The sequence below is a fragment of the Hypanus sabinus genome, chromosome 2 (genome assembly GCF_030144855.1).
Source record: "Hypanus sabinus isolate sHypSab1 chromosome 2, sHypSab1.hap1, whole genome shotgun sequence".
Lineage (NCBI taxonomy): Eukaryota > Metazoa > Chordata > Chondrichthyes > Myliobatiformes > Dasyatidae > Hypanus > Hypanus sabinus.
Genome location: NC_082707.1, coordinates 6,837,273 through 6,859,790, shown reverse-complemented (window position 1 = coordinate 6,859,790; position 22,518 = coordinate 6,837,273).

Sequence of the window (22,518 nt, the reverse complement as noted above, 5' to 3'; positions counted from 1 at the left end):
GAGGTAGTAAATTGGATTTTACATTAGATCAACGGGAGAAGCCAGAGAGTGATAATGGTGATTGGATTGTTTTTCTGAATGGAGGTCTGTGACCTCTGGTGCGCCACAGGGATCAGTGCTGGGTCCATTGTTATTTGTCATCTATATCAATGATCTGGATGATAATGTAGTAAATTGGATCAGCAAATGCGCCGTTGATACAAAGACTGGAGGTATAACGGACAGTCAGGATGTTTTTTAAAGCTTGCAAAGGGATTTGGATCAGCTAGAAAAATGCACTGAAAAATGGCAGATAGAGTTTACTACAGACAAGTGTGAGGAATTCAACTTTGGAAGGACAAACCAAGGTAGAACATACAAGGTAAGTGGCAAGGCACTAAGGAGTGCAGTAAAACAGAGGGATCTAGAAATACAGATACAAAATTCCCTAAAAGTGGTGTCACAGGTAGATAGGGTCATACAGAGAGCTTTTGGAACATTGGGTTTGATAAATCAAAGAATTGAGCATAAAAATTGAAATGTTATGGTGGGGTTGTATGAGACATTGGTGAGGCCAAATTTGGAGTATTGTGAGTAGTTTTGGGCACCGGATGACTGGAAGCATATTAATGCAGTTGAAAGAGTGCAGAGAAAGTTTGCAAGGATGGTGACCGGACTTGAGAAAATGAGTTACAGAGAAAGGTTGAATAGGTTAGGACTTTATTACCTGGAGCGTAAAAGAATGTAAGTACTCCATCTTGGTAGGGCAAACCTAAAGAGACAGCACACAGGCAAAATCCTGAACAGTGCTGGCGAGCAAACGGATCCGGAGGTCCAAGTTCCTATCTCCCTCAAAATGTCTGCACAGCTTGATAGGGTGTTTAAAAGGCATATGGGATCCGTCGTTTTCTTAATCGAGGCATACAATTCAAAAATCAGTGAGTTTTATTGCACTTTTATAAAACTGCAGTTCGGATGGTTGTAATTCTTAATGCCGGAGGGCATGAATTGAAGGTGAGAATAGGTAAATTCAAAGGGGATAGCAGGTGATTTTTTACGCAATAGATGGTGGGTGCCTGGAATGAGCTGCCTAGTGTAGTAGCGGAGGCAGATACCTTAGAGCGTTTGCAGACTCTTGTAGACAATGACTCGGATGTTACTTAACAGCAGATATTAATTTACTTAGCCACTTGAATACTATTTTACCTGGTTTGCACATTGTGGGCTGAAAGGCCTCTTTCTGTGTTGTGTATTTTTATTATGTTCTAGGATTCCCTTGCAGACGCCAAGGAAGTCAGGCTCCATGAAATCTGAGGTATCCTTCGAGCTCAGCCATCCTGTGCTGAGGAATGTCCAAATAGATGGGATCTGTGAGAATTATCAGAAGTTGCAGCAAGCTTTTAAACGAAAGCTTTATTTTTATTGTTATATTGCAGAAAAGGCGTCTGTGATTACTTGCAGGATGACAGGTTTTGTATCTGCTCACTTTCCTCTACCGCCGTGTCTGCTTTTCTGACACAGACGCCGTCGCAGGCTGACAGACATTGCTTGTTAGTATTTCTCTTGCTCAGTCGACTTAATTTCCGGTGCAGCCGTTTCCAACAGAAATGTCTTATCTGCAAATCCATCGGCATACCAGGCAACACCTGCAGAATGAGAAAAAAGAAACGCACAAAGATTCATAGAAGCACAGAGCCATAGAGAACTGCAACACAGAAACGGTCACTTCGTCTCCTTCAGCCTGGGCAGAACTCTTTTTCTGCCGACACAAATTTCACTGAAGATGCTGTGGTCAAATCAACACGTACAAACAAGCTGGATGAACTCAGCAGGTCGAGCAGCATCCGTTGAAAGGAGCAGTCAAGGTTTCGGGTCGAGGCCCTTCGTCAGGACTATTTTTCAGCCGAGTCCAATCTGGCCCCAACTGGACCATATCCCCCTGCGCACCTGGTAATGCTTCGTGTATCAAATACACCTAGCCCTTCACTCTTGCTGTCGCCAACTACCTATCCAGATTTTTTTTCAAATATTGAAATAGAGCTCTTAAAAATCCAATGGCATCTCGTTCCACACTCTCAGTACCATTTAAAAAAATATTTATTTATTTATTTATTTATTTATTTATTAAATTTTAGAAAATTACGAAGAATAAATGTGATGATAAAATAGTGAGAAAAATAATTTTTACCCTCCGCCATCCCCTTAACCCTCCCCCCTTAACCCTTATCTAAAGAAAGAAAAAAAAAGTCAGAAAGGTTGCTTGAATATCGGAGGATCCCCACATGCTCCATGGAGTCCAAAATAATTTATTATTTATTTTTACTTTCCCCAATTACTTTATAATTTTATCTTCAAAGTACCTATGTATTTAATCCTATCTTTTGTAGGTATGCCAGCCAAATTTTCAAAAATATATCACATTCATTTCTAGATTGTATGTAATTTTTTCAAGTGGTATACAACTATGTATTTCATTAATCCAACGATCCATACTTAAATATAAAGCAGATTTCCAAGTAACTGTAATAACTTTTTTGGCTACTGCCAAAGCAATTTTTATAATTTTTTCCTGATACTTATTCAATTTAAGTTTCGGTATTGTCCCTTCAATGTGTCCTAATTAAAATCATACTGGACTATGTGGGAGTTTTACTCCAGTAATTTGTTCCAATAAAAGTCTTAGATTTATCCAAAATGGTTGAATTTTAAAACAAGACCAAGTAGAATGTAAAAAAGTACCAATTTCTTGATTACATCGAAAACATTGGTCAGACATATTTGAATTTAATCTATTTATTTTTGTGGTGTTATATATAATTGATGTAAAAATTATATTGTATTAATCTAAGTCGAACATTTATAGTATTTCTCATACCATCATAATCTTGACCAGTTTTTTCCATCAATTCTAACATTCAAATCAGATTCCCAATTTTGTCTTGATTCATGAATTCCTGATTTAATTGTCTGTTTTTGAATCAAATTATACATACAAGATGTAATTTTTAAAATTTTTCCTTTTTGAATTAGTATTTCTATTTCACTAGATTTTGGCAACAACATTGTTTAACCCAGCTTTTCTCGTAAATAAGCCTTTAATTGAAAATAACAGAAAAGAGTGTTATTTGATATTTTATATTTATTTTTTAATTGATCAAACGACATCAATATACCTCCTTCAAAACAATCACCTATATTTTTAATCCCCTTTTGGAACCAATTATGTAAAAGTTTATTATCCATTGTAAAACGAATAAGCTTATTTTGAATTAAAGATCTTTTTGCTAATGAAGATTTCTTTATCTCATCGTTCATATTTACCTTATTCCATAAATCAATCAAGTGTCTTAATATAGGAGATTCTTTTTTTCCCGTATCCATTTGGATTCCCAATTATACATAAAATCTTCTGGTATGTTTTCTCCTATCTTATCTAATTCTATTCTAATCCATGCCGGTTTTTCTACATCAAAAAAAAAAGACGCAATAAATCTAAGTTGATTTGCTTTATAATAATTCTTAAAATTTGGAATTTGTAACCCTCCTAAATCAAATATACATGTCAATTTTTCCAATGATGCTCTTGACATCTTTCCTTTCCAAAGAAATTTCCTTACATACTTATTCAGATCTTGAAAAAAGTTCTGAGGTAATTGTATTGGTAAAGTTTGAAATAAATATTGCAACCTAGGAAATATATTCATTTTTACAGTTGACGTGAATAGGCTGTTTACATTGAGAGTAGGGGAGATTCAAACGAGAGGACATGATTTGAGAATTAGGGGGCAAAAGTTTAAGGGAAACACGAGGGGGTATTTCTTTACTCAGAGAGTGATAGCTGTGTGGAATGAGCTTCCTGTAGTAGTAGAAGCCAGTTCAGTTGTGTCATTTGAGGTAAAATTGGATAGGTATATGGACAGGAAAGTAGTGGAGGGTTATGGGCTGAGTGCGGGTAGGTGGGACTAAGTGAGATTAAGAGTTCTGCATGGACTAGGAAGGCCGAGATGGCATGTTCCATTGCTGTGATTGTTATATGGTGATATGGTTATATTAACTCTACCTATTAATGTTATTGGTAGCATCATCCATTTATCAAGATACTCTTTTATTTTATTTAATAATGGCAGATAATTTTGATTATATAATTTTTACATCATTAGAAACTAATACCTAAATATTTTATCCTGTTTATTGACCATCGAAATTGAGTTACTAATCGACATTTATTATAATTTCCTTCGGTAAGGAGTAAAATTTCACTTTTATCCCAATTTACTTTATACCCTGATACTTTCCCATTTTCTTCCAATCTAAAAGATAATCTTTGCAAAGACTGCAATGGGTTTGTTAAATAAATCAAAACATCATCAGCAAATAAATTAATCTTATATTCTTCTTGATTAACTCTAAAGCCCCCAATGTCTGAATCTCTTCTAATTAATTCAGCTAATGGTTCTATTGCCAATACAAATAAAGCAGGTGATAATGGGCAACCTTATCTAGTTGACCTCGTTAAGCAAATTTGTGTTGAAATCTGACCATTTGTAACTACTATAGCTTGAGAATTAGTATTTAAGGTTTTAATCCATTGTATAAAAAGATTTTCCTAACTCATATCTTTTCAATCCCATTCCAATCTATCAAATGCTTTTTTTTGCATCCAAAGCAACTGGCACACTCATTTCCTCTCTTTTTTGTGCCAAATGAATTAGACTAAGTAACCGGGTTATATTATCCATTGCTTGTCTATTTTTAATAAAACCTGTTTGATCCATACGTATTAATTTTGGTAAATATTTAGATATTATTTTATAATCTGTATTCAAGATAGAAATAGGCCTATATGATGTTGGTTTTAAAGGATCTCTTTTTTTGGGCAATACAGATATGATCGCTGATAAAAAAAATATTGTGGGAGTTTATGCATTCTTTCCACTTGGTATATTAACTCCATAAAAGGAGGAATAAATAATTCTTTATTTTTGTATAAAATTCAGGAGGAAAACCATCTTTTCCTCGGGATTTAATACTCTGAAGTAATCCTAAAGCTTCTTCAACCTCTTTTAATGTAAAGGGCATATCTAATCCTTTCTGTTCTTACAAATTTAATTTTGGAAGGGTTATTTGCGATAAAAAATTATCTATCTCAGCCATCTTATATTGTGATTCTGATTGATATAGTTCAGTATAAGAATGTTTTAAAGTTTATAAGTAACCTTATTTACACTTGTTCGAATTGCATTTTTTGTTTTAGAAGCCTGTTCTGTTTTCAACTTCCAAGCAAGAATTTTATGCGACCTTTCAACTAATTCGTAATATTTCTGTTTAGTTCTCATAGTTACTTTTTCTGTACGATATGTCTGGAGTGCATTATACTGTAGATTTTTATTGACAAATTGTCTTCGTTTTTCTTCCGTCATATATCATTGAGATTCTTTTTCTAACTTTATAATAGCTTTTCCCAATTGATCTATTTCTGCCATGTATTTCTTCTTAATTTTAGATATATAACTTAAAATCGGACCCCTTAAATATGCTTTCATCGCTTCCCATAATACAATTTTATCCTGAACTGAATGTAAATTTGTATCAAAAAAAATTGAATGTGTTTTTTCATAAAATCACAAAAACCTTGACGTTTTAATAAAATTAAATTAAATCTCCATCTATAAATTGATTCCTCCTTATCCATCATTATCATTGTCATTATCAAGGGGGAATGATCTGACAGTATTCTTCCTTTATATTCCACACTTTTCAGTCTATCTTGAATATTTTTTGATAATTAAAAAAATCAATCATTGAGTAAGTTTTATGTCTATTTGAATAAAATGAATAATCTCTTTCTCTTGGATTAATTTTCCTCCATATAGCAATCAGGTTTAAATCTTTCATTAATGATAAAGTTAGTTTTATTACTTTTGATATTGTAGCAATTTTAGTTGACCTATCCAAAACTGGATCTAAACAAAAATTAAAATCTCCACCTACTAATATTTTACCATGTGCATCAGCCAAGTTCAAAAAAACTTCTTGTATGAATTTTGCATCATTTTCATTTGGTGCATAAATGTTCTTAAAAGTCCATAATTCTTAAAAAAATTGACAAGATATAATCACATATCTCCCCCCCAGAATCAATTTTTACATTTTGTATTTTAATTGGTAAAGATTTATTAACCAAAATTGCAACTCCTCTCGAGTTTGAATTAAATGAAGCTGCAATGACATTTCCAACCAAATCCCTCTTTAATTTCTTATGTTCTGTTTCTGTTAAATGTGTTTCTTGTAAAAAAGCTATATCTCCTTTTATTTTCTTAATATATTTTAAAACACTTTCTCTTTTCACAGGTCCATTAATTCCATTAACACTAAAAGTTTAAAAAATAAGTAAATTAATCAATCCTAATACCTAGGAAACTCTTTAAAATTCTCCATGTTGCTATGTGTTTCTCTCCAACCATCCAGGCAAAAAAGAAGAAAAATGGAAGAAAGATAACTAATATATAAGAAAAAAAACAAAATACCCCCCCACTAATGTTGCGAATAAAAATAACACAACATTACCCCCCCCCCCTCATTTTTCGGATCATGGCAATCGCCATGATTGTACACATGAAACTCGCAGCCATCGATCAGGAGCTCTTCCAGCTCCCACGCAAAAAAACAAAAGAAAATATATTAGTGATGAACAAAAAGAAAGCAATTAATGTCTCTACTCCCAATTAATACTCCTCAACTATATATTTTTTATAAATATCCGTCAAGTCCAACCTTGTTTCAATTTTCATCATTAGTCCATTTCATTTCTATAATTCTTTACTTCTTCGTGGACATCAGGTAATTCTTGTACAAATTTCTCCGCTTTCCTGTAGTCAACGAAAAATCTTTTTTCTTCGTTATCCAGGAAAATTATCAATTTTGCTGGACAACGCAATAAGAATTTATAGCCCTTTTGCCATAAAGATTTTTTCACTGGGATTAAATTCATTCCGCCTCATCAGAAGATCGTAACTTATGTTTGGATAAAAAAAAAACTCTTTTCCCTCCTATTATTAATGGCCCATTTCTCTTTTTAGCACCTTGAATAACTGCCTTCAAGATAATTTCTTTATCTTGGTACCTTAAACATATTATCAAAATTGATCTTGGATTTTGATCTTGTTGAGGTCTTGCTCTTAAAGCTCTGTGTGCTCTTTCAATTTCTATTACTTGTCTTCTTTCTTTCATTTCCAACATTTTCGGAATCCATTCCTGAAAGAATTTTACAGATTTTCTCCCTCTGTGCCTTCCGTAAGACCAACAACTTTGATATTATTTAGTCTACTAAAGTTTTCAAGCGCATCTATTTTTTCCAACATCCGTTTTCTTTCTATTGTCCAGGCAAGATTATTGTCTTCTGTTTTATCTATTTTTTCAGTGTTTTCTTCCAGTTTTACTTCCATCTCTTTAACTTTATTATCCATCTTCTTTTGTTTTTCCACCACATTATCGAGTTTATTCTGCATCCTTCTTATCGCTTTTAATTCATTCATAATATATATCAGGATATCTTTTATGTCTCCTTTAATCTCTTCCTTCTTTTCCTCTTCTTCTTCCTCTGAATTTCCCAAAGAGTCTGATTCCACTTCCGATGCACTACCAGTTTCACTTCCAGCCATAGTTGGGATTTGTAGTTTTGCTAATATCTGTTCATGCATGCTTTCGCGCATGCGTTGTTCTTGCCGTTTCTTCTGAGAGACCCCCGACATTGCTGCAACTTCCTGTCCCGCATCATCAGAACTGCCATGCACTTCGCCGGGAGGAGATTCAACTTGAGTCCGAGGCTTCGCCGAGAAGGTTAGACCTTTTCCCCCGCGGATTTGCGCAGTCTTCGAAGTAGTGCCTTTCTTCTATTTCGGTTTAGGAGCCATATCAAAAGATAATCCTGAGTTACTTATAAATAGTTTCTAGTAGATATTTGTTAACTTTTCTTTAATTAAACCCTACTTCATTACTTTTTGCGAGGGAGCTGGATTCCCAACGTCTCGACCCTCCGTCATCATGTGACGCCCCCACTCTCACTACCTTCTGTGTAAAACTCTCCGTCACGTTTCCCTCAAAAATTTCAACTATCATTCTTACCTATTACCTCTAGTTATTGTCTCGCCCAATCTCAGTATGAACACTCTTCTTGCAGATAATGGCAAATGTCTACCCATTCGTTAAAAATGACGGAAGGAAAAATAAAATAATTACAGGCCAGCTAGCCTAACCTCAGCGATTGCGAGAGTGCTGGAGTCGATTCTGAAGGATGAGGTTTCGGGGTGATTTGTCGACTCTTGACAAAATACGTCAAATTCAGCATGTTTTCTGTGAAGAAAATCTTGCCTGAGAACGCAGGTAGGTTCTTCCAAGAAGTAACAAGCAGGGTGGAAAAAAAAGAGAGGTAGTGGATGCCGTTTACTTGGTCTTTCAGAAGGCGTTCAATGAGGTACCACAAATGCGGCTGCTTTACAAGATAAATTCCTATGGCATTGCAGGAAATCTACTGGTGCGGTCAGAGGAAAGGTTAACAAGCAAGTGTGAATAAAATGCCTTTTTTTTTCTGTTTGCCTGCCAGTAACTAGTGATGTTCTGTGGGATCAGTATTGCGAACTTTACTTTTCACATTATTGGTCAGTGATTTAGATAATATAATTGATGGCTTTGTAGCAACGTGTGCGGATGATATGAAGGTAAGTCGAAGGGCTGGTAGTGCTGAAGAAGCAATGCGGTTGCGCCAACTGGAAGAATGTTGAAAAAGAGTGGCAGATGGAAGGGAGTGTTGGGTAATAAATGATAATGATTTTTATTAAAAAGAACAAATGTGCTGGATATGGTCTCAATGGGGAGAAATGTCAAAAGTCAGAGGTGCAAAGAAACTTATGGCTACTCGTGCAATGCTTGTATAAGACCAATTTACAGTTTGCATCTGTGGCAAAGAAGGCAGACATAATGTTGGAATTTAGTTTCTTGAAAGGGAAATATTGCCTGACAAATCTACTGTAGTTATTTGAGGATATTGCAAGCAGGGTAAAAAATAAAAAAAAAATAAAATAAAAGATGCAGTGTACTCTGATTTTCGGAAGGCCTTTCACAAGCGGCTGTGCATAAGAGCCAATGGAAGTACAGGGGAGTTACAAGCATGGATGGAGCATTGGTTCGTCGGAAGAAAACAGAAGTGAGAACAAAGGGATCCTCTTCCTGCTGTCTGCCGGTTTCCAGTGGAGTTCCACAGGGATCAGCGTTAGGACCGCTGCTTCTATAATGCATATCAATAAGTTGGAAGATGGTACTAATGGATTTGTGGCTAAATTTGTCGATGATACAAAGATAGGTGGAGGAGCGTGTAGTGTTGAGGAACAGAAACCCTGCATAGAGACTTAGATAGTTTCGGAAAATGCGGAAGAAGTGGCAAATGAAATGCAATGCTGGAAAATGTACTGTCATGCACTTTGGTGAAAGAAATAAACAAGGAGATCACTATTTAGATGGGGAGATAATTCGAAATACATAGACACAGAGGAACTTTCTATCCTTGTGCAAGTTACCCTAAAATTTGACCTCCAGGTTAAAACGGGTGTGAAGAAGACGAATGCACAATAATTTCTAGACACATAGAATATAAAAGCAGGGATATGACGCCGAGGCTCTTTCAGGCACTCGTGAGAGCACCATTGCAATATTATCAGTTTTGGGCTCATATTTTAGAAAAAATATACTGATATTGGAGAGGGTTCAGGCAGGATTTTCGAGAATGATTCCAGGATTGAATGGGTTAACGTATGAGGAATATCTGGCAGCTCTTGAGCTGTATTCCCTGGCCTTCAGAAGAGTGCGAGGGGATCTCATGGAAATATCCCTAATTTGAAAAGGCCGAAACAGATTAGATATAGCAAAGTTATTTCCCATGATAGGGGATTATAGGACAATATAGGACGACTTCAGGATTGAAGGACGTCCATTTAGAACTGAAATGCAGATAAATTACTTTAGTTAGGGGTTGGTAAATCTGTGGAATTTGTTGCCCCAAGCGGATGTGCAGGCCGTTATTGGGTGTATTTAAAAAAGAGATAGATAGGTTAACCATATAACAATCATATAACAATCACAGCACGGAAACAGGCAATCCTGGCCCTCCTAGTCCGTGCCGAACCGTTAATCTCACCTAGTCCCACCTACCCGCACTCAGCCCATAACCCTCCACTCCTTTCTTGTCCATATACCTATCCAATTTTACCTTAAATGACACAACTGAACTGGCCTCTACTACTTCTACAGGAAGCTCATTCCACACAGCTATCACTCTTTGAGAAAAGAAATATCCCCTCGTGTTTCCCTTAAATTTCTGCCCCCTAACTCTCAAATCATGTCCTCTAGTTTGAATCTCCCCTACTCTCAATGGAAACAGCCTGTTCACGTCAACTCTATCTATCCCTCTCAAAATTTTAAATACCACGATCAAATCCCCCCTCAACCTTCTACGCTCCAATGAATAGAGACCTAACTTGTTCAACCTTTCTCTGTAACTTAATTGCTGAAACCCAGGTAACATCCTAGTAAATCGTCTCTGCACTCTCTCTAATTTATTGATATCTTTCCTATAATTCGGTGACCAGAACTGCACACAATATTCCAAATTTGGCCTTACCAATGCCTTGTACAACTTTAGCATTACATCCCAACTTCTGTACTCAATGCTTTGATTTATAAAGGCCAGCGTTCCAAAAGCCCTCTTCACCACCCTATCTACATGAGACTCCACTTTCAGGGAACTATGCACAGTTATTCCTTGATCTCTCTGTTCCTCTGCATTCCTCAATGCACTACCATTTACTCTGTATGTTCTATTTGGATTATTCCTGCCAAAATGTAGAACCTCACACTTCTCAGCATTAAACTCCATCTGCCAACGTTCAGCCCATTCTTCTAACCGGCATAAATCTCCCTGCAAGCTTTGAAAATCCACCTCATTATCCACAACACCTGCTACCTTAGTATCATCGGCATACTTACTAATCCAATTTACCACCCCATCATCCAGATCATTTATGTATATTACAAACAACATTGGGCCCAAAACAGATCCCTGAGACACCCCGCTAGTCACCGGCCTCCATCCCGATAAACAATTATCCACCACTACTCTCTGGCATCTCCCATCTAGCCACTGTTGAATCCATTTTATTACTCCAGCATTAATACCTAACGACTGAACCTTCTTAACTAACCTTCCATGTGGAACTTTGTCAAAGGCTTTGCTGAAGTCCTTATAGACTACATCCACTGCCTTACCCTCGTCAACATTCTTCAAAAAATTCAATAAGGTTTGTCAAACATGACCTTCTGGATGAAGTGGTGGTAAATTGGATTAGTAATTATGCAGATGATACTAAGATAGGTGGCTTTATGGTTAATGAAGTAGGCATTCAAAGCTTGCCGGAAGATTTAGGCGCGTTAGAAGAGTGGGCTGAAGGATGGCAGATAAGTGTGAGGTAGTACATTTTGGTAGGACTAATCGAAATAGGACATACATGGTAAATGGTAGGGCCCTGAGGAATGCAGTAGAACAGTGTGATCTAGAAATAATGGCGCATAGTCCCCTGAAGGTGGAATCTCATGTGGATAGGGTGGTGAAGAAAGCTTTTGGTATGCTGGCCTTTATAAATCAGAGAATTGAGTACATGAGTTGGGATGTAATGTTAAAACTGAACAAGGCATTGGTGAGAGCAAATTTTGAATATTGCGCACTGTTCCGGCCATCGAATTATAGGAAAGATGTCAACAAAATAGAGAGAGCCCAGAGGAGATTTATTAGGAATGTTACCTGGGTTTCATCATCTAAGTTACAGAGAAAGGTTGAACAAGTTAGGTCTTTATTCTTCGGAGCGTAGAGGGTTGAGGGTGGACTTGATAGAGATATTTAAATAGATGGATGGATAGATAGAGTTGACGTGGATAGGCTTTTTCCATTCAGAGTAGGGGAGATTCAAACAAGAGGAGATGAGTTGAGATGTAAGGATAAATAGTTTAGGGCTAAGACGAGGGGGATCCTCTTTACTCAGAGAGTGGTAGCTCTGTGGAACGAGCTTCCAGTAGAAGTGGTAGAGGCAGGTTCGACATTGTCATTTTAAAAAAATGGATGGGTATATGGACAAGAAAGGAATGGAGGGTTATGGGTTGAGTGCAGGTCGGTGGGAATAGGTGGGAGTAAGTGTACGGCAAAGACTAGTGTGAAGGGAGGCTGAATACCCCAATGAACTGTGTTTTTGAAAAGAGAGAGGGAGTTGTTGTTCAAAACATGACATCTTGTTGATGAGAGAGAGAGAGAGAGAGAGAGAGAGAGAGAGAGAGAGAGAGAGAGAGAGAGAGAGAGAGAGAGAGAGAGAGAGAGAGAGAGAGAGAGAGAGAGAGAGGGAGAGGGAGAGGGAGAGGGAGAGGGAGAGAGAGAGAGAGAGAGAGAGAGAGAGAGAGAGAGAGAGAGAGAGAGAGAGAGAGAGAGAGAGAGAGAGAGAGAGAGAGAGAGAGAGAGAGAGAGAAAGAGAGAGAGGCAAAGTCTGGTCTGAGATGGTGTAATGGTATTTCTGCAAGCTTGTTTTGAATATGCAAGGTTACTACCTACTTGAGAGTTTTTGCCAAGAAAGAGCAACGAGCAGCTCATGGGTCTCCATGGTGACAAAGGACGGCGTGATTTCTGGTGTTTTGGACTTCTGGACTTCTGGTGTTCTGCATGCTGAGATAAATAGCAGGTCCAATGATAAACCTACAACACATGGATTTAGACACTGAACGACCTTTGTTGTGCCCACAGAAGAGGTGGGTTCTGGAGGATCGATCAGTGGATCTCGCAGTGTGAAAAGCGTGTGATCGATGAGAGTTATTCGTGTTTCTACCCCTTTCCTGGGTTAATAATTCCACCACGGAAGAATGGCCCCCTTTGTAATTGTCATAGTCGGTAACTACCAAAGGATTTCGGAAGACAACGGGAAGATCGACGGCGTCAGCTTACCTCAAGACTCAAAACTCTCTCTCTCTCTCTCCATCACTTCTCGATTCAATACCAAAATATATAAAATCATTGCTAACCTGTTTGATATATCGGCATTTATATTACTGTATTGCATAGTTAATAATCAATAGCATTAGTTTATAGAAATACCAGACTCCACGGAGTTTTCTATTTCTGCTGGGACTTTAACCCGTCACGGGGTACGTGACACTAGAACAGTCGAGATGGCCTGTTTCCCTACTGTAATTGTTATATGGTTATCTGGTTATATTTGATGCAGGATATGATTTCAGAATCGGTTTATTATCGTTGCCTTATATCATGTGAAATCATTTTTTGCGACAGAAATAGAGTGTAGAGACATAAAATTAATATAAATTACAAAATATCTTTATATAACTAAATAATGAATAACACTTTGTGTTCTTGCATTAAATGACCTTTCAAACATTTGATGGCAGGGAGAAGTGAATGTTTCTCAGTCGTTCTGCGTTTGTCTTCAGTATCATGTCCTTTAGCCTTACTGGTGGAAATGAGGAGAGTGGGAACGTCCTTGGCGATGAATGACGCCTTCCTCAGACACCGTCTCTGAAAGATGTCGTCGATAATGGGGAGAGTTGTGTCCCAGATAGAGTAGGCTGAGTTCGTAATCCTTTAAAATACGATTAGTGTTTGCAAGCACATTTTATGGGTTGTTCTGAGGCTAACTTGGGTATGGCTACATAAATATCTGACCCCAGAATCTACAACAGCTCAGGTATTTTGCAGTCTGTAAGCACTGTTGACAGGTTTTGCAGTGCTACAGTTCGAATCCTCCTGACTTAAATTTATAAATGTAAGTTGTCATCAGAAATCACTGCATTTTTTAATTGAATCAGATCATCCAATAAAGTTAAAATTTAATGGTAATTAGAGGCGCCACGGTAGCATCGCATTAGCGTGATTAAAGCCCGGGGCTTCTCAGTTCAGAGATCAATTACGACAACGTCTGTAAGATGTGTTACGTTCTCCCCAGATTTCCTGCCACATTGCAAAGACGCACAGGCTATTCATAAAAACAAAGAAATGTAGAAAGTCTGCAACCTAATGCAGGCGCTTCGGCCTACAAAGTTGTGCCGATCATGTCCCTACCTTACAAATTACTAGGCTTACCAATAGCCCTCTATTTTTCTAAGATCCATGTACCTATCCAAAAGTCTCTTAAAAGTCCACATCGTATCCGCCTCCACCACCGTTGCTGGCAGCCCTTTTCACACCCTTATCACTCTGTAAAAAAACCTACCCTTGACATCTCTTCTGTACCTACTCCCAAGCGCCTTAAACCTCTGTACTCTTGTGGCAACCATTTCAGCCCTGGGAAAAAGCCTCTGACTATCCACACGATCAATACCTGTCATCATCTTATACTCCTCTATCAGGTCACCTCTTATCCTTATCGCTCCAAGGAGAAAACGCCGAGTTCACTCAACGTGTTTACATATGTCATCCTCGCCAATTCAGACAACATCCTTGTAAATCTCCTCTGCACCCTTTCTATGTTTTCCGAATCCTTTATGTAGTGAGGCGATCAGAGCTGAGCACAGTACTCCAAGTGGGGTCTGAGCAGGGACCTATAGAGCTGCAAAATTACCTCTCAGCTCTTAAATGCAGTCCCACAATTGATGAAGGCGATTGCGTCGTATGCCTTCCTAACTACAGAGTCAACCTGGTCATCAGCTTTTTGCGTCCTATGGGCTCGGACCCCAAGATCCCTCTGATCGTCCACACTGCCAAGATTCTTACCAATAATTCTTTATTCTGTCATCATATTTGACCAACCAAGATGAACTATTTCACAATTATTTGGGTAGAAATTCATCTGCCACTTTTCAACCCAGTTTGGCTTTCTATGAATGTCCTGCTGTAACCTCTAGACTATCCACAGCACCCCCACCTTTGTGTCATTAGCAGACCTACTAAATCATCCCTCAACTTCTTCATCCAGGTCATTTATAAAACTCTCGAAGACTAAGGGCCCCAGTACAGATCCCTGTGGCATGGGTCACCAACCTCCATACAGAATATGACCCGTCTACGACCACTCTTTGCCTTCGTTTTACCGGATTTTGCAAGCTGTCCTGTGATTAAGCTCGGATTGCGTTGCTCAGCTGTGCACCTTAGACGTCGGAAGTACCAGCTCCGTTCTGCATCTGTAAATAAATATATACATACTGACATACAGACATTCTACAATTAAACCGTGCAAACGCAGATTTAAACGCCACCGATATTCGGTTTCCGGGAGCATTCTGATTTTAGCTGAAGCATTCTGCCTTTTTTTCTTTTTCTGAAAAGATGGTCCCATTTAACAGTGTATTATCCTTGTACTCCCTTTCCAGCCTAAAAGAAATACGACAGGAGTGAATGTGGAGCTGCTACTCACTTTCGACTGAGTTCGAAATCAATATCAGGGTAGGCATATGAAATTTCTATCTCACAAAAATTCCATTGGTTTTTTTTCACGTGCAGAATATGGAGAGATTCGTTTGGAAACAATTCCATCTACATCACAGACATTCTAACTGATTGCATCACCATTATGTACGGAGTAACGATCGCACATGACTGAAAAACGCTGCAAAAAAGATGATAAAAAAATCATGCTGGGCTGTTGACTCCTCAGAATTCCGGACACCTTCAAATCCGATATCAGAAGAGACGGCAACGATCATTACAGATGCATTTCAGCCAGAAAAATACCATCTTCTCCTTGTTTCCCATCAAAGACAAGGTATAGGAGTCTGAAGCGTCACTGTAAACTTTGCAGGAATAAATTCTTCCCATCCGCAATCAAATTGAACCCATGAAGAATACCTAACTATTTTCTCCGCTGTTTTTGAATTTTTGAAGTGCTTGTACACACACACACACACACACACACACACACACACACACACACACACACACACACACACACACACACACACACACACACACAGAGACACACCTCATTGCCTTTTATAATATGTATTATGCACTGCAATGGACTGATTTCTGATTCTCAGTTAGAATCTCCGACCCTCCCCCAATCCGCTGTTTTCTGTCACACTGAGCTTTAGCGTCAACGTGGCTGCTTAATCGTTTGTGTGAAAGATAGCAAGAAGGAAAACAATCAGAATGCTTGGTACATATTGGTACCAATGACAAAGGAGGAAACAAAAACGAAGAGGTCTTGATTAGAGAAATTAGTGCTCGGGAGAAAGCTAAGAAGCTAGACATCCAGGACTGTAACTGCTGGGTTTCTCTCTGTGCCTCGTACCATTGAGGGCAAACACAGGTTTATTTGGCAGACAACTACATGGCTGAGAAGCTAGTGTGCAGAGGGCGGGAATTCTAACTCTTGCATCATTGAGGATGTCAGATCAGTACAAACGTGATGCACTGTACCAGAAACCGATGTCGCCTATATTCTGGAAGGCCGGTTTGATGGTGTTGTTGGGGATGGTATAAACTTAAATGGCGGAGGTGGAGATAGGAACCGAAATGAGAAGATTCAGGATTGGACAGATTGCAAAAAAGCGAAAAAAGCATGCAGTCAGACGCTCAGGATTTGCAGGCAGATGATGGTACAGGGTTACAGCCACAGGAATACGAACCAGTGCATCAGGGATTCGGAATCAAAAGGTGTGGCAAATACAGTACTCAAGCCTTTCTATCTCAATGAACAGAATGTAGGAAATTAGGTGGATAATCTTGTCGCAATGTTATAGATAGTGAGATATGATGTTGTGGCCATCATTGAATCATAGCTAAAAGATAGTTGTAGTTGGCAGGGGAATGTCCAAGGTTACATGCAAAGGAGGGAGAGGAAGGTAAGCAGAGTCGGTGGCGTGGCTCTGTTGGTAAATAATCGCATCAGATCAGTAGAAAGATGTGATTTAGGATATGAATATATTGAATCCTTGGGGATTGAGTTATGAACCTGCAAGTTTATTAGGACCATGATGGCATTTATATACAGACGTTCAAACAGTAGCTGGGATGCGAGCCATAAGTTGCAATGGAAAGACAAAAAGAAACGTGTGAAAACGGCGATGTTCTGATAGTCATGAGAAATTTCAACTTGCATGTCGATTGAAAAAATTGTGTTGGTCATGGATCTCCAGAAATTGAGTTTGTTGAATGCCTACGAGATGGCTTTTAGAGCAGTTCGTCGATGAGCATATTACGGGATTGGTTGTGCTCGTTTGTGTGTTACGTACTGAAACCTAGTCGATTAAGGAGCTTAAGGTAAAATAACACTTCGAAAGCAGTGAGTGCAAATCGACTGAGTTCAATTTGAAATTTGATTCGGAGAAAGTAAAATCTGACGTAGCAGTATTTCAGTAGAGTAAAGGAAATACGGTGGTATGAAAGAGTTGACCAAAGTAAATCGGAATGAGATGCTGGAAATGATAACAGCAGAGAAGGAAAAGCGTGAGATTCTGGGGAAATTGAGGAAGGTGTAGGATAGATGTATTTCAAAACTAAGGAATAATCAAATAAAAAAAAGCGCCACCATGGGTGACCAAGGAGGATAAACCTAACATAAATCTAACGTAAAAGTAAAAGAGAGGGCCTGCAACCAAGCAAAATAATATCTGGAAGATATGTAAAAAAAGTCAAAAATAGAGATAGGAGTGGATTTAGGGTCGCTGGAAAACTAGACTGGAAAATTATATATAATAGGACAAGGAAATGCCAGATGAGGTAGATGAGTATTTTGCTTCAGTCTTCAAAGTGGAAGTCACCCTCAGTGTGCCAGATGTTGAAGTGTATGAGTGAAGAGAAGTAAGTGAGTTACTATTACAAGGGAGAAGCCACTGTAAACCGTGAAGGACCTAACGGTACATTAGTCACCACGACCAAATTAACTGCATTCTAGGGGTCTGAAAGCGGGAGCATTAAAGATTGTGGAGGCATTGGTAATGATCTTTCAAAAATTCATTGGACTCTGGCATGGAGGCAGAGGGCTGGAATATTCCAAAAGTTACCCCACTCTTTAAGAAAGGAGGAAAGCAGCAGAAAGGAAATTATAGACCAGTTAGTCAGACCTCAGTGTTTGGGAAGATGTTGGAGTTAATTGTGAAGGATGCGGTAATTGAGTACTTGTTGACAATGGACTAAATAGGAAAAAGTCAGCACGGAGACCTTCAGCGAAATTCCTGCCTGAAGAACCCGTTGGAATTCCTTTAGGAGATTATAAGTATGAAAGGTAAAAGGCTGCAGAGAATGTTGTATATTTAGACTATTCGAAGGCTCTTGACAGGGTGCCTCACATGAGGCTGTTTACCTATTTAAGAGCTCGTGGGACTATAGCAGAGTTCCTAAGATGCTGAAAGCACTGGTTGATATGTAGGAGGCAGCGAGTAAGAATAAAATGATCCTTTACTGCTCGGCTGCCAGTGACTAGTGCTGCACTGCAAATGTTGGTATTGTGAACGCTTCTTTTTATGCTGTATATCAATGATTTAGGTGATGGAATAGATGGCATTCTTCCCAGGTTTGCAGATGATACGAAGATTGGTAGAGGTGTAGGTAGTGCTGAGGAAACATTTAAGTTGAATAAGGAATTAGATAGATTAGGAGAATGGGAAGGATCATGACAAATGAAATAAAATGATGGGAAATGCATGGTCATGCATTTTGGAGGTAGACAACAATAAAACATGAGCTTTTCATCCATTTCTTTCTATTGATTGTAGCCTCGGTGAGCTTAAGCATCACGATCATCACTATGTCCACTCTGACGACGGCCGCTGGGCTTGCCACTGCCTTTCTTTAGTTTGTTCTTACTGTTCAATCCAAATTATCATCTGGTCGGGAGTCAAATCTCACTTTCATTATCTCGTCCTACTGCAGCCTTTTATCCTCGGGCAGTGGACCTGTTTGAAGTTCACTCCTCACCAAACTTCTGAGGTTCTAAGTGGCCGCTGGTGAAAGCTCTTTTTCTGTCAGAGAGCCAATTCGATCGAGATATCAGCTTCCCAACTTTTTATTTCAGCCGTCCGTACCTCTGATTTCACCCAAAACCTAATTCCTTGTAATACTTCCTCCCGAACCATCCACCTTCTTTCTGCAGCTTCTCGCCCTGGTGAAGGGGTGACTGTTTACTGTTTTCCTCATAGAGGCAGCCTGGCCTATTGAATTTCTCCAGATTTTTGTGTGTGTGTGAGACCTGCAGAATCTGCAGAGTGATGTCACAGGACGACACCAGGGTCATGAGCGGAAATTGATCTTCCAAAAAGAAAAATAAAACAAATATTCCATTAGCCAACCAATACAGTAAATTGATTCATAAGTAGGTCTGCACAGAGAACCACGCTCCAACATTCACTGAAATATTCTAAATTAGAATTAAAACTAAAGGCTGATTTTATCGAATGATAAAGACCTGACGAGGGTGAAATCATCCATACCCAAAAGGTTGGTTCCTCTTCAGCAATTTTTTGCATCCAGGACCGACATACCTAATACAATGGGCCGTAATTTTATGGTGATTCGAAAAAATAATATGGCGTTGCCAGAGGTTAGTTTTTTTTTTAATACTGCTGTTCAGTATGTGGATCAAGCTGCCAGTGTTAGTGGTGGAGGCAGATACATGAAGGAGATTAAGGAAATTCTCACATAGCATCCTCAGGGTAGTAAAATAAAGGCCATGTCGGAGGGAAATGTTACATTGAATTTAGAATACGTTACAATACTATCGCAACATCGTGGGCCGAAGAGACGGACTATGTGTAAATGTTCAATTAAATTTTAAATGGAATAAATGATTCCGACGTGGCCTTTCATGAGTAAATAAATAAAAAAATAACCCTACTATTTCAGTTCAAACAGAACGTGTTGTTTTTCAATAACAACACCGTGGACCTCAAACCTATCTTCCAATATTACAGAAACACGATGTTCCGTCCCGCTACATTTAAAATCCGACAATCACTGTTGAAGTTGTTTTCGAGCTGTAGCTATTTGTTCCCAGACTGACATCACGAAGATAATTGATTTCAACATGAGCATTTTGTCAGTAATAGCCAAACCTTGGGGGTGCGAATGGGCTGCGGGTAGGCAGATAGGGTCAAAGAGGGTAAGTATGAGAAATGAATGTAAATTTATTTTCAAATATTAATTGGATTTAATCAGATCTCACGAAAGTAAATTTTGTCATCAAATTCGTGATTCTGAGGAAATTACTTCAAATTTACACTTTATTTTTGGCATCTTCTTTAATATTGTTGTAAATCTTATTTTCGCATTCCTCTTTTACATTCTTCTGAGATGCGTTTGTCGGTTTTCAAAACCCGCCCAATACTTTGAGTTCCTTTCACAATTTTCGAAAATGTCCACCTTTTACATCGTTACTCATCCTGAGACGGCCATATCAACAGCCTCACTTCACAACACAGTGCATCTGTAAGTAAACTAACAGCCTTATTTTCTGCACTATCACTTGGGCTCCCACCCCGTGCCAAATAATTTCAAATCTGCCCGAACAACTGAAGCCATTCTGCCCGTAAGGATATTGTTCCCCCTCTGAATCAGGTGTAACCTCTCACTTTTCTCGAGGTCGCACTTCCCCGGAAGGGAAATGGTCCATAAAACTGAACCCTTGTTCCATGCACCAGATTTTGAGCCACGCATTCACCTGCCCAGTCATCCCATTCCTACCCTCTCTGACATGTGGCACAGGCAGCATTCCAGAGATTGCTGCACTGGAAGCCTGATTCTCAACTTTCAACCTCGTTCCCTAAAATGGCTCTTCGTCGTCTCCTCACCTTGTCGATCGAAGTTATTGGTGCTGATATGCACCAGGGATCGCGGCTTCTCACTCTCACACATTCGAATGCGATGGATCCGTTCCGAGACGTCCATGATCCGAGCACAGCGGTGCAACATAAAACACGTACACAACGCTGGATGAACTCAGCAGGTCAGGCAGCATCAGTGAGAAAATAGTAGCCAACGTTTCGGGCCGAGACCCTACGTCAGAAATGGGCATTAAAAAAAGTCCGACATATTTTTGGTGTTTTTTACTGCCTGCGAAGGGAATGTTTGACAACTCGGGGTATAAGAAAAGCGAGACTGCGCCGGCGCGTGAGGTCCACTAGTAGGGCTGAACGGTTTAAAAGGAACACCGGCATACCCAACGGGAAGCGTCGTAGTGGGCAGCGGAGTGTGAGGCCGCAGAGTGATAGGACTTTTGCTCAATGGGCTTAGACAGTAACGGGACGAAGCGACGCAGGTTTAACTGTGTAAATTACAGAAAAGAGGTAGTATTGGTGTGAAGCATTTTTCTGTGCTCGGTGGCAGATGTGGCAAGTCCTGGCGTCTCCCAGCCTCCTGGACGGCCATATCTGCACAAGGTGTGTCGAGCTGCAGCTCCTAAGGGACCGAGTTAGGGAAATGGGGTTGCAGCTAGAAGACCTTCGCCTGGTTAGGCCGATCGAGGAGGTGACAGAAAGGAGATATAGGCAAGTAGTCACACCAAGGCTACGGGAAACAGACAGGTTGGTCACAGTCAGGAAGAGGAGGAAGGGGAAGTGCCAGATACAAGACAGTACCACTATGGCTGTTCTCCCTTGACAATAAGTACTGTTTCCTTGCTGTTGTTGGGGGGGGGGGGGGGGGTGGAAGCCTACCTGGAGGGAAGTGGCAGTGGCTGTGCCTCTGACATAGAGTCTGGCTTTGTGGCTCAGAAGGGTAGGGAAGGGAAGAGAAAGACAGTATTGATAGGGGACTCTATAGTTAGGGGCTCAGAAAGGCGATTCTATGGATGCAGGGAGGAAACTCGGATGGTAGTTCGCCTCCCGGGTGCTAGGGTCCGGGATGTTTTCGATCTCGTCCAAGATATCCTGCTGTGGGAGGGAGAACAGCCAGAGGTCGTGGCACATGTTGGTACCAATGACATAGGTAGGAAAGGGGAAGAGGTCCTGAAAAAATACTACAGGGTGTTAGGAAGGAAGCTGAGAAACAGGACTGCAATGGTAGTAATCTCGGGATTACTGCCTGTGCCATGCGACATTGAGAATAGGAAGAGAATGAGGTGGAGGATAAATGCTGAGGGATTGGAGCAACGAGCAGGGATTCGGATTTCTGGAACATTGGGACCTCGTTTGGAGCATGTGTGACCTGTACAAATGGACGGGTTGCACTTGGATCCCAGGGGAAGCAATATCCTGGCGGGGAGGTTTGCTAAAGCTACTGGGGAGAGCTTACCCTAGAATTGTTGGAGGGTGGGAAGCGAGCCGAAGAGGTTGAGGAAGAGGAGGTTGGCTCACAAATAGAGAAAGCTTGTAGACAGTGTAAGAGGAGGATAGGCAGGTGAAATAAAAGGGACACGCTCTGGCCGAAGGTTTGAAATGTGTCTATGTTAAAGCAAGGAGTGTTGTGATAAAGCCGGTGAGCTTAGAGCTTAGATCAGTAATTCGACATATGATGTTGGGGCCATTACAGAGACCTGGATGGCTCAGGGACAGGAATGGTTACTTCAA